The sequence below is a fragment of the Cyprinus carpio genome, chromosome A6, assembly GCF_018340385.1.
Source record: "Cyprinus carpio isolate SPL01 chromosome A6, ASM1834038v1, whole genome shotgun sequence".
NCBI lineage: Eukaryota > Metazoa > Chordata > Actinopteri > Cypriniformes > Cyprinidae > Cyprinus > Cyprinus carpio.
Window position 1 is genome coordinate 974,712 of NC_056577.1, and position 16,926 is coordinate 991,637.

At 37.9% G+C, this 16,926-nt stretch overlaps 2 pseudogenes; both read left to right on the top strand.

The window, feature by feature from the left end:
* Positions 1-1,149, top strand: LOC122145396 (annotated as a pseudogene).
* Positions 1,150-3,971: 2,822 nt separating this feature from the next.
* On the top strand, positions 3,972-5,405 carry LOC122145397 (annotated as a pseudogene).
* The last annotated feature ends 11,521 nt before the right edge of the window (positions 5,406-16,926 follow it).

Here is a 16,926-nt window from a genome sequence, read left to right on the forward strand (position 1 = left end):
ATGCCCTTGTTTTGGCAACATTTTTTCAGTCCCAAGAAAACACCGCCTCGGAAGTCTGCATCCCTTTCTAATCTACATACAGTAAGTACAAGTTTCTGTTAGTAAGGTGCATTTCACATCATATAAAATGTATTTAAAGCTAAGCCGAATCATTTATTGTCTTTTTATCAGCTGGATCGGTCAACACAGAGAGATTTGAATTAGGTCTGGGAATATGGATCTCCGGTGATGAATATTTGGCGGCCCAAAGCTTGAAATTTGAAGATGGCCAGTGGGATCTCCGGTTTGGCCTCTTATAATAAAAAGAACCAATTAAAATGTAATTAGTTAAGCCTGTCTGAGGAATGTAATGAATGTCTCTGTCACAATCACAGAGTCCGGAGGTACTGTAGCAGGAAAGAGAGTCCAGCGACTTGAAGAAAAGGAATCTGCAGCTGGAAGAGGAGAATAATCTCCTCAGGCTAAAGATTGAGGTTTCTTCTTGATATGGTTGAGTGATGAGGAAGTGGAAATTATGTATGGGCTAAATTTTTATAACGGTTATAAATTTAATTGTGCAAAACTGCAAAGTGATTTTACTTTTTTACCCTTAAGCTTTCAAGAGTCAACGGCGGAAACACATCTAATACAGAAGGAACTTGAAGATGTGAGGAGTAATTCTAGGAGAAAGGAAATGATGAAAGGAAATAAAGGGGATTCATTCATTCATTTTTTTATATGTGTATACAGATATAGGGATTTTTATAATGAAACTGGTGTAACTATATTAACACATTTCTATTTTTATTACTGTTTTTTTTGCCAATTATGCCAATTATATGAAAAAAAATTATTGGGTTTTTTTTCATTTCAGTTTCAATTAATAATTTAGAGGTAATCTTTACGCAAGGATACTATTTTTGGGCATTTTTTGTTTATTCACATAATGTTGTGTAGAAAATACCTTCAGACTACTATTGTAAAAAAAAACAACTGCTGAATTAAACAGCATGTTATCAGGTTACATAAACTCAGCTGAAGCTCACTTATATGTGTTTTAGAATACAATATCGTTGTTCTATAGCCAGGTATGACAAATCTTCATTCCTTTTGGCCCCAGTAAGTGCTCTTACATGACAGTCCCAAAATCTTTCTGCATTTTAGATCTGAAATGTTGCATTCAAGTTCAGAGAACACATACCACACTCTTTCCTTTGGTTCAGCAGTAAGATTAGTCATGAGCTGTAAAGGTTTTAAACATGTACATGTGCTGATTTAAGAGGATTTTTCATATGGAGTGTGACCGGGCACGTATTACAACGCTAGGTGTGGGCAAACTCTTGATCTGGCTTTTTTTTTCAAGATTTCTTTTCATAATAATAAATTGAATACATTTTCAAATTACTAATAAATGTTGTACAAATTTTATGCCAAAGTGTTATTTGAAAAAATATAGCATTGTTTCCAAGTTTTGCTATTTTTGTAATTTGGACCTGTCAAAACATTTCATTTAATATTTTTGCTTGGCAAAAAAAGTGCATTTTCCAAACCAATAAAAGACACACTGTTTTATTGTATCACATTTTTGTTTTCAAAACCGATCCAACTACTTTCAGCGGTGTAATGACTCTGTGTTTGTTGTTTAGAATAAAAAATGCATTGCGCAAGTTATAGTAGGGACAAAACAAGTAAACAACCAACAAGAATTCTGTAATAGCACTTGTGCTGTTTCGGGAATGTTCAACACTCATTACGTTATTAATAAGAGACTTTTACAGGACAGATTAATTCAGATTATTAGATGGTAAGTACAAGTAAAGGAAGGAGGTTGCAACCGCAGTTTATTGTAGCAGATTATGCTCTGAAGTATTTCATATGTAGCTTTGTACAGTGCAATAGGGCTTGCTTTGGATGTCAAGTACTTGGTGCCTTAGTGTAGCTGTAATTATTATACATTATGTCTACCTAAGAAGGCCAGGTAGATCATACAGCTGCTTTGAAGAGGATTTTTTTGTATTTCAAAAGCCAGGTAAGACATTTACATTGTGTTTGGAGTAATTTAAGAACATCAAGTGTTCTCAAGCTGAGTTTTTAATGTTTAAGTTATCTACACTCTCAATGCAGGGTGGTTAAATATTGAACAGAACAGCAGCTGGGTTATTAACTCAACTATTGTTTAAAAATGACTAATATTGCTGTCTTAAAATGGTTTGGAAATTAGAAATCACACACAGAATTACTAGAAGCAGTAATAATCAAAAGGTGAACAAGAACAACCAAGGACAAAATATGAGAAATTTACTGGGATGAATACAGCATAGTTCACAATATTACATTTAAACTCGTTTAACAAGCACTTTAGAATTTTTTTTTTTTAAGTATCATTTTAATTCAAGTGTATCCAACCTTTGTATCCAAAATCTGAGCCACCTGGTGTTTAACTTGTAGCTGAAAGGTGCTATAACTGACTCCATAACCTTTCCATAAACAAACACTACTGAGATTAGATAACATATTCTACCATAGAAAAAATTAAGCTCATAAATATAACGAATAAAATCAGTTATGCAAGGCACAAAATGCGGTTTCCATTCATAAGAATCATCCGCTGCGAGACTCTATCTCGTCTCTGGCATGTATGTTGCGTTATGTTAAATGTATACACAAGATAATATTCAATGAAGAAGTGCACCATTTAGTCAGCGCTGAGAACCGCTCCTCCTGTCCCGAAGAAGGACGCACAAAGCCCAAAGTCACTGATTTCAGTAAACGACGGCTTTGTAACGTCACAACTGTTTCCAAAATGTTTCATTTTTCAAAATTCCAATGGTTCGTATTCCTCATATTAAATGGTTTTGCTAAATTGTGTTTAAAATATTAACTATGAATAAAAGATTTACAATGGGTTGTAAAACTGTTTTTATGCATTATATTATTTCTTTGGGTTGAGTTTTTGTTGCGTTCACACAGTTTTTGACCAGCAGGCGTCGCCATCGTAGGGTCACACTGAAAAGCTGTGATTCAAAATCTAAGTTAAACAAACATTGGGATTTTGAAAAGTTTAAAAAACTATTTATGAAAAAACGCTTCAGAGATATTTAATACGGTACTGACAAATTAGCCTTAAAGCCTTAATGATTTATAGGTCTGCTTTAAAAAAGTATGTGCTGTCTAAATACAGTACCCAATAGCTGGGTAACACAAAAACTACACCAATGCTAAGAAAAGAAAATTAAAATAAATAAAAAAACAACCCCAAAAGGCTCAACCCAGTGGTTGGGTATAAAAATAACCCAGCATTTTTTAGAGTGAAGAGATTCTGTACAACAATGTATTGTCATGGACACTTATACAAAATTAATATAGAAATTATTTTAAATAAGTGAGCATTGCACATTGCTTGATACAAAGAAGCAGAGTAAAAAACATTTTATTGTGTAGCGGTTAATTTCTCAATTCAAATTAAAATTTTACAAACATTATATTGATGAATTGCAGTAATGTAAAATTTAGTTGTACCTTTAAAAAGTCTGTCCCAGGTTGTAATCTGTCAGAGTTAGATTACGTCCAAGGCTAGACATTTTTAAATCAGATTATACTACAGTAATGCGCAAAGTAAGAATAAAATATTTTTTAAAAGGAAAAATCCACCCCTTAATGTATTCCCCTCAACATTGTACAAATAATTGCATGCTGTTAAATGCAAATCACACAAGGAACTTTGGCATATATAAACTCAATATGAGATTATATTGTCAGTGTAAATCACATAATGAGTAAATTGGCCTCATGACTGTACTTCCTGGGGGTGAAGGGAAACAATTTGAGCTTGTGCTCATGTACTCACTAACTTCCTTTGTGAATGTGATTCGAGTGCTCTATCAGCAGCACATGTTCAGTGTCAACTGAATAGAAATTGTTCTGTCTGAAAAGTTTTTATTTTTTATTTCTAAAAACCTTTTACGTCTTCTGTTTTGGAGGCCTGAGCAAATATGGGAATAATTGTAGAGGATGGAGAGATGGTAGGTGCCGCCGGCCCCGGATGGTGGCTGGGGCTGGATTCATTCTGCTAGGATGTTTTTGTCGTCACTGGCTTCTCATATGCCTTCCCAAAAGCTATAAGTGTGTATTTCAAAGAACTGATGAAGGACGTTGATTGTGGATACAGTGACACAGCCTGGATTTCATCTATAATATTAGCAATGCTGTATGGTTCAGGTAAGATGCTGTAAACTGAATTATACAAACTTTACAAGTTTTCAGAAAAGTTTTTTTTTTTTCCTGTAAATGCTATGTATATTCATTTTCATTAAAATCCAGGACCAATCGCCAGCATCATGGTAAATAAATTTGGATGCCGGCGAGTCATGTTGGTTGGAGGATTGCTGGCCTCAGGAGGGATGATAATTGCATCTTTCACTACTAATATTATTCCAGCTTTACCTCACTGCAGGAGTCATTACTGGGTAACTAAAATACATTTGATATCAAAAATATATAAATCCATAAACAGTTTTAGTGCTCAAAACTGACTTTTTAACTGTTTGTAGACTTTAGTTTGTTGTTCTGGCTATGAAATGTGGAGAGTTTTTATGAATGTTTCAGCATAGTTATGTTGTTATGCCAGTAAGGTGGCGTTGTGGGTACTGTCTTTATTAGGGAGTCATTGAATCGTTTCGTTCACATTCCAATTCGTTCAAATAGACTGATTTATTCAAGAACTAAACATGCTGTGTTGCTTGGAGACATCTGGTCTGCTTTGACTTTATATTTAAAATAAAAATATTTCCTTAGTAGTAACTTGGTTTCGGTGACGATTCTTAAAGTATTTTATGTTCTGTGTGTGAAAAATGTTATGGAACAACATGTCAACAACGAAGTGTCACACGTCGCCACATACTGGCGTAACAATGTAAAATATTCACAATGCTGATATTCAGACCAACAGGATGATTGTGTGTTATATTTTATTATTTTGTTTTTAAAAAAATGGACTGACTGCTTTGTTTTTATAAACAAAAAAAATACTATTAAAAAACTAGTCCCTTACGTTGTTAATGGCAACGTTTGTTAAATTCCATATTTGAAATGAATAATGCCTTTGTCTCTTTAAGGTCTTGGATTGGCATTAAACTTCCCACCATCAACTGATTATGCTGGGGTCTTATTTTGACAAAACGCAGACCTCTTGCCAATGGGATGGCAGCAGCCGGAAGCCCTGTATTTCTGTCAGCTCTTTCTCTCGTTAGGACAACTGCTGCTGCTCAACCCGCTATGGATGGAGAGGAGGCTTTCTCATCTTTATCTGGTGTCTTCTGGCTCAATGTTGGCACCTGTTGGAGCAGTTAGTGAGACCCCTGAAATGGCAAAGAAAGGAAAGTGATAGCCCTGTTCCCAAGAGCTCAAGGAAATGGGCTCCCTCCTGAGGCTGGACAAGAGAATATTGGTTGTGAAAACAATAATGATAAAAAGCCCAGTAAAAAAGAAACTTTTGGACTTCAGTGTACTTGCTGACTTAGGGCTTATTATATATATTATTGCAAAATGTATAGTTGTAGCCTCGGCCTATTTGTTCCAACTATTCTACTACTATCAACTACGCTAAGGACCTAAGGTAGTGGCCATGACCAGGATGCTGCTTTTTTTGTTGTCTATTATAGGATTTGTTTGACATCTTGTGCTCGTTCCCGACGTCTGTGGCGTATGGGGCCTGGGTTTTAAAATGGATCCGCCGCCCAAGATGCCTTATTTCTTCAGCCGTTGCCTTGCTCTTCAAATGGCCTAACAGATGTTTGTTCAGGCTACAGCAGCAGATCTATAAGGTCTGGTTATATTCTGTAAGTGGTGTTCTTCGGGCTGTCTTATGGCATGGTGGGTGCTCTACAATTTGAAGTGCTAATGGTATTTGTGGGAAAAAGCGGGTTTTTCCAGTGCACTTGGCCTAGTGCTCCTTGTTGAGTGCAGTGGCTGTACTGATTGTGACCTCGCCTCTGCTGGGTGAGTTATGATGAAAACCTGTATTAGATTGAATCATCCAATATCAAACAGTAATTTTTATGATAAATTGGTAAATTTAATCTTTTTTTATTTATTTCATGTTTTTTGTTCCACAGGTTAGTTTGGTGGATATCAGTACAAAGAACTATGAACTTATTTTTTACATGGCTGGATAGGAGAGTACTGCTGATCACTGTTGCTGGAATATTTCTTGCCCTAGCGTCGTTCTTCTTTATTAGACGTCAAGAAACACAAAGACAGACAGCAGAAAAACCATCATGGTGATGTGCCAATCAATATAGTAAAACATAAACAATGGAGAAAGCTGAAAAGTGGGACACTGATGTGTCAATTAAACTGTTTTGTTTAGATATGTGTGTTATGAATAGAGTTGTGGTGTTTAGTGTTTAGATTTTCCTAATTTCTAACACTTGCATATAAATTACATAGGGGGTGCCACAAGGGGGTTGTCAGCGGCAAAACCACGTTTGAATCATGCGGATCAAGGAAGTCTAAGACAATAAAAAGGATTTTGAGTGCCATGTTCTTAGAAAGGTTATTTGTAATATTCATGGTGGTTTTATGTGCTAAAATGCCTATATATAGTTATATATATATATAATATCATTACGAACACAAAAAATGTCATGTTAAATAGATCTTTTTAGGACATTTTGATTGACTCTATAGCTGAATCAGTGTTATTGCTAACTAAAATGGAAACTATTGAAAAATCATTTCGTAATTAAGATGAAGCTGAAATATTGGATAAATACATGAAAGACTTAAATTTAAAAATGTTTAAACGAAAACTAGAAATGTTGCCTTGGCAACTAACAGACCTAACTGAAATAAGTTTAGGTTGAAATACTTCATTTAGTAAAACTACCAACAGAAATAAAAAATAAAAAATAGTATAAACTATTTAATTATTTAGAAAAATTAAATTGTACAGAAAAGCACATGACTTAAACTAAAATTAAAGTGAAAAGTGAAAAATATTAAAATATTCAAAATATTAAAGAAATTCTAAATATTAAATGCGATAATGATATATAAATAAAATATAACAAGTCATATACATAAAACAACACTGCATATAATTTATTATATATATAGTGAAAGATCTAAGACATAAATGCACAAACAGAAGCATGGACGAAAGATTACATGCAGTAATATCATCCTCATGTGGGAGGGCTGGGACGAGCTGAGGGCTCCAAATGTCAGACTGACCGTCGTATAACTCTACTTTACCAAGCCTCTGAAATCTATTTGGGATATTTTGAGTAATATGATCTCCTTAAATTTGTGCACATTCTCTTTATTTTTGAAAATGTGGGGTTGTGCGGTGATACTGGTTTTCTTTCCAAAGCCATTTTCATCTTGAAAAATGATCTCTCAAGAGAAAGTGGAATTAAAATCCTCAACACATGCTGTCATGAACTGTTTGAGATACAGTGATGTGGTGCTGGTGATCTCTCTCCTCAGCTCTGGATGAGGGGAGCCTCTAGAATTCTACGAGAAATCATAACTGCATCAAGAAAAGACCCAACTGAAAACTCATCTTCTTCTGGTCAGCACAGTACTCGAATGCTGTTTAAAAAAAATAAAAAATAAAAAAATAATCATCCCCTTTCACTACTCTTGAATCCCTCATTGTCTGTCTTACACTATTCTAAACACTGTTGTATTTTAATAACTGTAACTGTGTATTAAACTGTGCTTCTTGTGTTTTATTTCCTCTTAATGATGAAATGAAATTCTTCATTTTGTATAAAAGTGAATAAATAAAATGATAAAATGTAATGTAAATGTAATGAGGAAATGTTGATAAATTATACGAACATTGCATGACTTTGTCTAGAGACAGAGCGCACAACACGTCATAATCTGAAGACCACGCCCCACCGCGGGGTAGGGGGTGGGGGGTGCAATCATAAAACGCTCTCCATTGACTTTGAAATTTCTGGCTTTTTTTTTTTTTTTTTCCAAAAAAACAGAGCAACTGCCTAAAAGCTGCTATGTGATAAGGTGTGTAGTCAAACAAGCTAAAAAAAAACAGTACTCACGTTTTTATAAGCTGTGTCGACCCCAAAAAAACACGAGTAGTTTAGGTATTTTATGTTTGGCCGTTCATTTGTAAATTTCTCAAAAACCAAAAGGATGTGTTATGAAAGGGACACTGGGCATCGACCACAATAAAATGTCATCTCATCTCAGATTCAACATAGGGTGGTGAAATAATCCGTTGGACATTGTTCACAAATAAATGAATGTTTCCTGTTTCTCTCTAGTGGGCGCAGTTCTCAAAGTAATGGATGACACGTTGCGCTCTCTACTTTTGTGTCCTAAAACGCTCGTGTTTTTGGGATCGACAGCTGATTCGTTTTCCGGGTGGGGGGTGGGGGGGGGGGGGGTTTTTTATTTGTTATTTATTTTTTTAGTTTTGTTTGCTGTACTCCTTGTTCACATAGCAACCATTTTACGTAATTGCTCGGTTTTTTTTTAAGGTCAGAATTGACAAGGGAAGCAGACTTCCTCGCGATAGAGAGTTCAATGGACCCCCGGTGTGTACTGGCGTGGTCTCAATGCGCTTTGTCTCTTATTGGCTAAGTACTCTGTGTCTTAGAAACTAGTTAAAATGTTGATTGGCCAAACCCTGTAGTCAATCATCAACTAGTACGGTCGTCCTAAGCGTCCACGCTCAGGAAGCGGCACAAAAATAGGCTTTTCATCGGTATCAATTTGAGTCGGCGTTTAACTTTAAAATAGGCCCATTTTAATAAAAGTGGTTTACAGAACACAGTAAAGTTATTCAGAGCTCTGGGTATCCTTTCGGTTGTTTTACTTTAAGGACCAGAAAATGAATATATTTTTCTCTCTGGGGTTTTTCATCGTCACCAAGAGTGTTTCCAACATCTATGCCCGAGAGGAGTCTAGGTATCGTGTGCTTGCTTTGATCGCCTATTTACATACACAGTAGAGACAGTACTGTAATAAATACATATATATGGTCAATTTTTGATTGAAGTGAAGTTGATGTCTATGGACCCTATAGGGTAGCTGTTAATGTTTGTCGTTTCTGTCCTATAATGTGGGTACATCACTGTTGCATGTACCCTAGCATACAAGCTCAGGCCATGCCTGGACCAGTTGACGCACAAAGACCAACATGTATAATATATCCTGAAAAATACCAACTGTCGACAAAAGACCAACCTTACAGTTTCCATCGACGATTCTTTTCATACCCAAAACCTCTTAGCCTAGTCGTATCTCCACTACCTAGCTGCATGCAGTTGTCATTCGCCTCTTCAGTGTTTTTGTTGTGTGTGTGTGTGTGTTTGTGTGTATTTTTTATTTTTTTTGTGTGTGTGTGTGTGCTTGCCCACCACCTTAGGCAAAAAGAACACATAAGGGGCCGTTAAGCAGTTCAGCAACCTCTGAGGAGATTGATCGGGGCAGATGAAAGCTCAGTGGAAAGGGTGACGTGGCTTATCGTTCCATGCTTTCTCTGTCCCCACACACTTCACTGAAGTGATACAGTGGAGGCTGAGGATTGCTCCGCATCAGTTTGTTATTGCTCATGGAGAACTGTGATTCTTTTTGCGGGGTGGTAGGAAGAGACTATATGGGCCGAACGTAGGAAGTTCAGCAGACTCTGAAGAGGCGAAGCAGCCAGTTGATGATGAGTATGAGATTTGAATTATAGCAAATTAACTTACAAGATAGTTCATTGCCAGACAAGTGAAAAGTTTTATGTACTCGCTCATCTTCGCACTGTATCGGTATCGCACCGAGGTCCGGTTTATCCCCATGTTCAAACCCGTTAAGATCGTTCAGGTAATCTATAAAATTGCAAATGAAGATAATTTCGTCGATTGAAATGCAGGAGAAAATCCCTATTTGCTGAAGATTCCCTCCAAGCCAATTCTGTGGATAGTTTTCAAAATATTTATAAGAGAACATTGTAAAAATTTCGGAATCGCATATTTACACAATTGTGGTCTTTAAGCCCAGCTATGCTGCAATTAACTTTCCAACGAGACGATATTTAATTTGGCCTCTTTTTCAGTTACCCTAGAAATATTTGATCGATATTCGCTACTATCAAAATATTGTCAAAACATCAGCTCAAATTGCTTCGCATGTGAGAACCAAAGAGGGTTGTTGATCTACAGCACATCGCAAGTACAGTTCTGCAGCGACCTTGTTGCGCGTGTTATATTTATGAATCAAATAGCTAAATTAAATCGGTTCATCATATTTTAAGCAATAGTATGTTCGCTTCTCGAAACGTGGAACGCCTCAATTGATCAATGGAGTGCACTTTTTCCACTGTCTTTTAAATTATTTTAGATAGAAATTTTTGGTGTTGCCTGAGAACTTTATAGCTGTATGGAACCAAAAATGAATGAGGGGACTTATTAGGAAATAATCTTAATTTTGTGTTCTGACGAATTAATGTAAGTGGATCGGTTTGAATGTATGAGATGAAGTTAAGGTGGGAATATGGGCATGAGGCGGGTTACAACGTTGATGAGGTAGAATTTTCACTTTTTGTAGGAACTGACCCCTAATAAAAATTAATGATATATTTGATTAATACTGAAATATTTTACTAAATTAGATGGAGAATGTGGCACAATGGCTGTCTATGAGTGATTCAGGGTTTTTATAGTTTTGTTTAATAGCTGAGTTGATTTCTTTGCTGCGCTTGAAGCAACCTAACAAAAGGAAAGGCTGTAGATGTACCTCTATTTGACAAGCGGTGGGTACATCCGCGAATTGGGATCTGCCCAGAAGTGGCACGAAGGTCTTGTCGCTGAAGTAGACTCGTCGGCTGCAACCTAAAGAGCTCGCCCCTGTCGGGCCAAGTGGGTATGGGGGACCAACAATATACTTGAGAACCACAGAGTAAAATCCTTCTGTAGTTTTTTTGTTTTGTTTTTTGCTTTACTATACGCTTTTTCTCCTGTGTAGGCGGATATTGAAAAGCGCAGCAAGGCTAACGAGCTGCGTACCTGAAGCTGTCAGCTTAGCTAGTGGGGAGGGAAAGAACGGAGCCGGCCATGGCACGCACGCTTGCCATGCTGGCCGTTATAAAAAACGCAGATACCACGCCGAGGTCACATGCAGTCCAGGAGACAGAAGAAGATTCTACTGGAAAAGGTGAAGCTGATCGTCATAAAAGTCTTCCGAATGAGAGATAAACTCAGTAGCTATGTCTCCATCCAATATTGCTAATTGTACCACACTTAGCACAAGAGTGGAATATCGCAAAGGAAAGCATTTGTGAATTACAGCACAGTTTTCCATCCAACAGAAATGGGGTTGTTTTTTCCTGATAAACCGGCACTACAAATATCACGGAAGAAAAAGGTAAGTTGCTTGCGGACAGTAGGAGAAGCCACGGTGGATCTTTTTTTTGTGTAATAAATTAACTAGGCTCATCATTACCGTAGATTAAAAATCAGTCATGTTTGAATTTTAACTTTTGGAGTTTTCCGAGTGCAAGCTTCAAAGGGCTCTACAGTCTATGTCCCGATGGATGGTCTTAATCTAAGCAAAATCACGATCAGTCATTTTTCGTAAAAAATGTGTTTAAATTAATATACAATTTTAAACCACAAGTGCTCTGTCTTGCACTAGCTTGCACTTTCACATTATGTAGTCACGGTGGGACGTAAGTCTGAAGTACTGACAAACGTGTTTACGAAAGCGATTGTCGTGCAAACCCCCTTCACTCAAAAACAGTAAAGACGACGTACTTGATTTGGATGAAACATACTGGTTTGGCCCAGGATTGTATGACACCTCTCCTTGAAGTGGAGTCACACTAGATGAACTGACACTGACTCACCCGGGTGTACGGCTGGCCGCGTAGACCTTTCCAATGTGGAATTACTGTAATCCGTGAAAATTGTCTGCGTGTGAACTCCTGTCTAAGTCTTCCGCATACTGTTTTTTTACGGCTCATTGTTGTGAGAATTTATGCGCATCTTGGCTTGCCATTCAGGCATTTTTTGAAGTGCTATAAATAACACTCCCAAATGTGCATCGATGGCGCGATAAACTGGAAACTATAGCTAATGTCCACCTAAATAATTGGACAAAAGCACGTCCTTGTTTTTGTCGGTTGTGTTGCATGTTGCAGAAAGATGATGCCAAAATACCAGTGGTGTTAGCCCATGACTTAACCTTTGCTTAACTTGTACGGAGCCACAGCATCGACTGAGGCATGCAGCGAAAAATTACAGGTAGTGGCTATCATCGTTTCTCGATATTCTCATACGGCGCCACGCGTGTTACTTAATTCACTCTTCATCCGTCTAATCACCTTCATTTACGTACACTATACGTGACACACTATTACGCGTATGCTGCTTCTCTTGTGATTTAACTATTTGGCGTCACCGTTTCGTGCGTAGTTTATAATTGTAGCGCTTCGACGATTCAAAAAATCGAGGATGCCGAACGCCAATGGCTAATATCGAAGTGAATCTGGGCGAATCAGTATCATCGCTTGTGCACGATTTTTCTACAGTAAATTTAGGGAACGAATTAGTATTCCTATTGTGCATCCGCACAATTGTGAGGGGGCAAGAGTGTTAATCTTATTCTATCTTTTTTTCTCCTTTCTGCATCTGAGAGCATCACCTTGGAAATGTAAGCGGATTTATTACCGTTTTTTTTTGTGTTGTAAAATTTAATTATCATCAAATTGAAGATGCTGTTTAACTAGAGAGAATAATACTGATGAACTAGTTAATAGGAGAAGTTCGTAGCTCCATGGTTCCAAAAACTCCTTAATTCTTACTTATTGTTTCAAATGATTACACTGATCTTGTATTGCTATTATAAATCTCTCTTTTTCTAGAATAAAGCAGAGCAGAAGATGCCAAAGTCGAACGCTTAGTCCAAGCATCATCACACTAGGACAGGGCTCTTCCTCGGGGATGGGAGGGAAAGGCAGGGACTAAGTGATTTAGAGGAAGCAGCTCAGGGGAAACTGCATAGGCAAATGTCATCGCATCATCCATACACGTCGAAGGTTGGAGGATTTGGACACCCTTTTGTACGCGAAGTCAAATGGGAGCGTGTGGTGGTGTATGGGCGTTGGAGCTTGTTGTGGTGTTATTTCTTAAGTTTTAACAGTACATTTCACCAAAGACTCCGCTCACCATAATCCCTCCCCTGATACACGCGGAGTTCAAACGGAGTGGTCAGAGAAAAGACCTCTAAGGAGAGCTGCTGGGAGTTTAGGTTCTTAGTTTCTACATATCCTATAGTGCATATACACCAGAAATTAGGATTGGGATGGTATGGAAGAGTGAGAGGAAGGTGTTGCAGGTGTGCTCACGTGAGTGATAGGAAAGAAGAAGCAGGTTGTTGTGTGGGACAGTCGAACACTAACTAGACCATTGTTGTCCTTTTTTATGTTACCAAGAACGAGCATCAACCCTTCTACTGTACTGAACGTTTTGTGGCCCTCATTCTGTTTATAGTGTGCGCCAAAATCACCATCTTGTAGTCATCTAACACGTTTATATAGGCGCGCGGCGTATTTGGCTGTTGTACCTGGTGGTATCAGGACAATCAGGATCCGCTGTGCCAGATTACCAGTTTCCTCATTTAAACAATGTTTATTGTTTTTTAAGTACTTTTAACACACACTAGTAATGCAGATTAGGATCAATAAAAAGCATCTACTAGGACCAGTATAAAGATACTCTGCTTCTCTGTACAGCACGCCGCAGTTGTCTCTGTTGCTGTTCTTCCAGCTCTTTTGTCTGTCACTCACATGTCAGGCTTCGATAAATGGCCGCCTTTAACTACCTCCAGGGGTTTTGCATGTCTCTGTGAGGTTGCGCGACCATGGTTTTTGGTTTTCTTTGTCCACTACCTAGCACTGACAGGGTAACTTCCTTTGATAGTGATTTTGTGAAGAGCTGTTTGCTCGCTGAGCCCATTTGCCTTGCGGGACCCCTGCACCTTCACTGTCCTTGGATCGTGTAGTCTTCAAATGGAATTAGCAACTATTACCCTGATCTGATGCGTCGATGGGTGCAGATAGCGTCTTCTGTTGTGCTCCCAGTCCACTAAACGCGTGCGTATTTACAAAGTGCTCGTCGTAGGCATTTGTACGAGACTATCATCATCCTACAAACGTTCTCGTATAGTACTTTGCTGTACAAGCTTTCCTTGTAGCTTATTAAATACAGTTGGTTTGCTTCCCGTATTTGCAATCGTGTTGCCGAGCGGCTCGGCACGTGAACACGGTGTGGATTTTACTGTGTATAAACCCCAAATTGGTAAAAGAAGAAAGGTGTTTCTCTTTGTCGACAGCAACGGGGGTACAACGTTAGGAAGAGTGGACCAGCGGGCACAACGCACGGGGATATTTAAGCGCCACGGGACACTGCCGACCCGAGAGACATCAAATGTGGGGCGGGGCCGCAGGGCCAGCGCCGGGTGGGGGGGAAAAAATAAAAATTAAATAATTAAACGCAACTCGAATATAAGTTCTTTATAGTATTTATTACGATGAATTGAAAAGTTCATTTTTACGGTAATTATTCTTCTTTTCTAAGGGATGTGATCAATCTTTGACGTTGAGAATCAGAAAGTGGTTTTGAAAGGATGAGACCTGCATTGCGAGTAAATTTTAAATTAGGGGGGGGGCTTATTATTTAGGTATTCTTAGCTCTCATTATAAAATACGACTTACGTGCTTCAGCTACGTCGCATGATGAAGCAGAGCAGCGAAGTCACGCGTGTTCCAGTGACTTTTCTCAACGCTGATGTTGAAAGTACCAATTATTATGCGTCCTGGGTTACGAAGTTCTAGGACTAGTTGTTTTCCAGTATTCAAATACAGATGTATAATAATTGAGCAATAGTTTATTATTCCGAACGTGAAGCACAGTTTTTTTTTTTCCTGAAAATATTTCAAAGATTAAATCGTGATGTTATTTAAATATTTAAAATACGCGTTCCTTAGCCAATGTTCTGAATGACTGACGAATCAAAAAACGTCCAGTGCGGATTAATCTGGTCACTTACAAAAACCACACAGCTAACTATAGTTGGCAGTGCGCAAGTATGGCACGATTTGTTTATGATTTTCATTAGTTAATTTATTTTATTACATTACAAACGATTTGCGTTATTTTCTGTGTGTGCGTGTGGCCCCCTGTAGGAGGCTCCATCGCTCCCTCATTTGCTTTGTTACATTGGACATTCACCTGGTTTCAAGTTCCAATGTCATAACCACAGTGTTTCCCAAAATGATTATTTGTGATGGACAAACAATATATATATGGACATAAAAAATGATGTTCCCCTTTTACCATCTTCACTCCTGCTGTTTGCACACCCCAACACGCATGTTTTTAATGGTTTCCATGATTTGTAAGTGGGTGAGATCTGACGGACACTTAAAGAATGCCAAAGGCAAGACACCCGATGGCGATTAGAGACAGGGAACATTTATATCATAGATTGCCACGCAAAATAACTATGGTGAAGCACTCCCAGGTTTACCAAATTTAACGCCGATGTACATATAGCATAAATATTTGACATTATTAATTAATTATTATTTCTAGTAGGCTATATTAAAGCCCCTTACTCCAGGCAGTTGTATGACAAAGCAAATGAATGCTCTGTGCTGTCCTCAAATCTACTTCAGTGTTCTCTGTGGCCAGAGAGGACTGCATGAACTTTCACAGCCGTGATCGCACGAAAGAAAGGTGGCCTTCAAGAAGCAATAGCGTCTATGAATTGGTAACTTCCTCTTCTCGAGCGCACGATGAGGTGCTGTTGCAACGAAAATGTGAAAAACTTCGAAGCAGAAAACTGTTGCTGACACAAGTCTGAATGAGCATGCCTGTTGATACTGACTTCAGGGAGCATAGTACTCCATCAAAATGAAACTAGTATACTCTTAACCTGCATGTTTTTCTACGAAACAAGGACTTTAACGGCGAATAAAAGTTCCTTCAAAATCATGTAAAGCAGTCTTAACATCGCTTAAAAACAGTTTGGAACAGTAGTGGGGGAAGGGTAAGGTAAGTACTTTCATTTGTTGCGCGTGTCAGGACTATGTTTGTAGGCTGGAAGTGGAGTGATCCGTGAAAGTGCTACAGAAGTGTCCACTACATGTGACAATGATTGTGAACTATTTTTATGCAGAGAATTTTAGATTTGCTTATCTTTTGTTTTTGTTTGTATCAAAAAACAAAATATTAATATTATTGATAGCTTGTTTTATTTCTCCTAGTATGAGACCATTGTTATTATTTGGGGGTGTTAAGGTGGTCTGAATTGAAGAAGGGGCGAAGAAGGGCGATATGTTAGTTTCATATGGTCTGTGAAAATGTTAATCTGATAACCAGTTACAATTGTTCATTATTGATATATATCTAGAACTTTAGCTAAATTCTTTACATTCAATCTTGTTTAAGCCTCTTCTGAAAATAAAATGTCGTGCCAACAATGTGTACCAACATTAGATTTTAGATTTTTAATGGACCATTTCCGCTCTCTGTTCGGCTAGATCTTAAAATATTGATTTAAGAAGACAGGATTTGCACATTATCATATATGTACTATAAATAACACTTGGGACGTGTGAGGTAGGTAGTGTGATTGTTCTTGAAAGAGGCCATGAAAGGTGTCAGTTTTTAGTTACTGTGAGGTGTGGAGAGCACATCTGCAGGTTGACACGGAAAGAAAATGATGCTAGGTTTGCAGCTTGCACTGATATTGACGGTAACAGGATATTAATAAACTTCTTAACCCCAGACTCAAAGGAGAGACAATAACACGCTGATAAAATTATTTGTGTGTGACCTTTGAAGCGGAAAAATGTATACCACGTACTGCTTGTGCTTGTTTTGGTCCTATGGAACAGTCTTTACAATCCGCAATTCAATTAAGCCA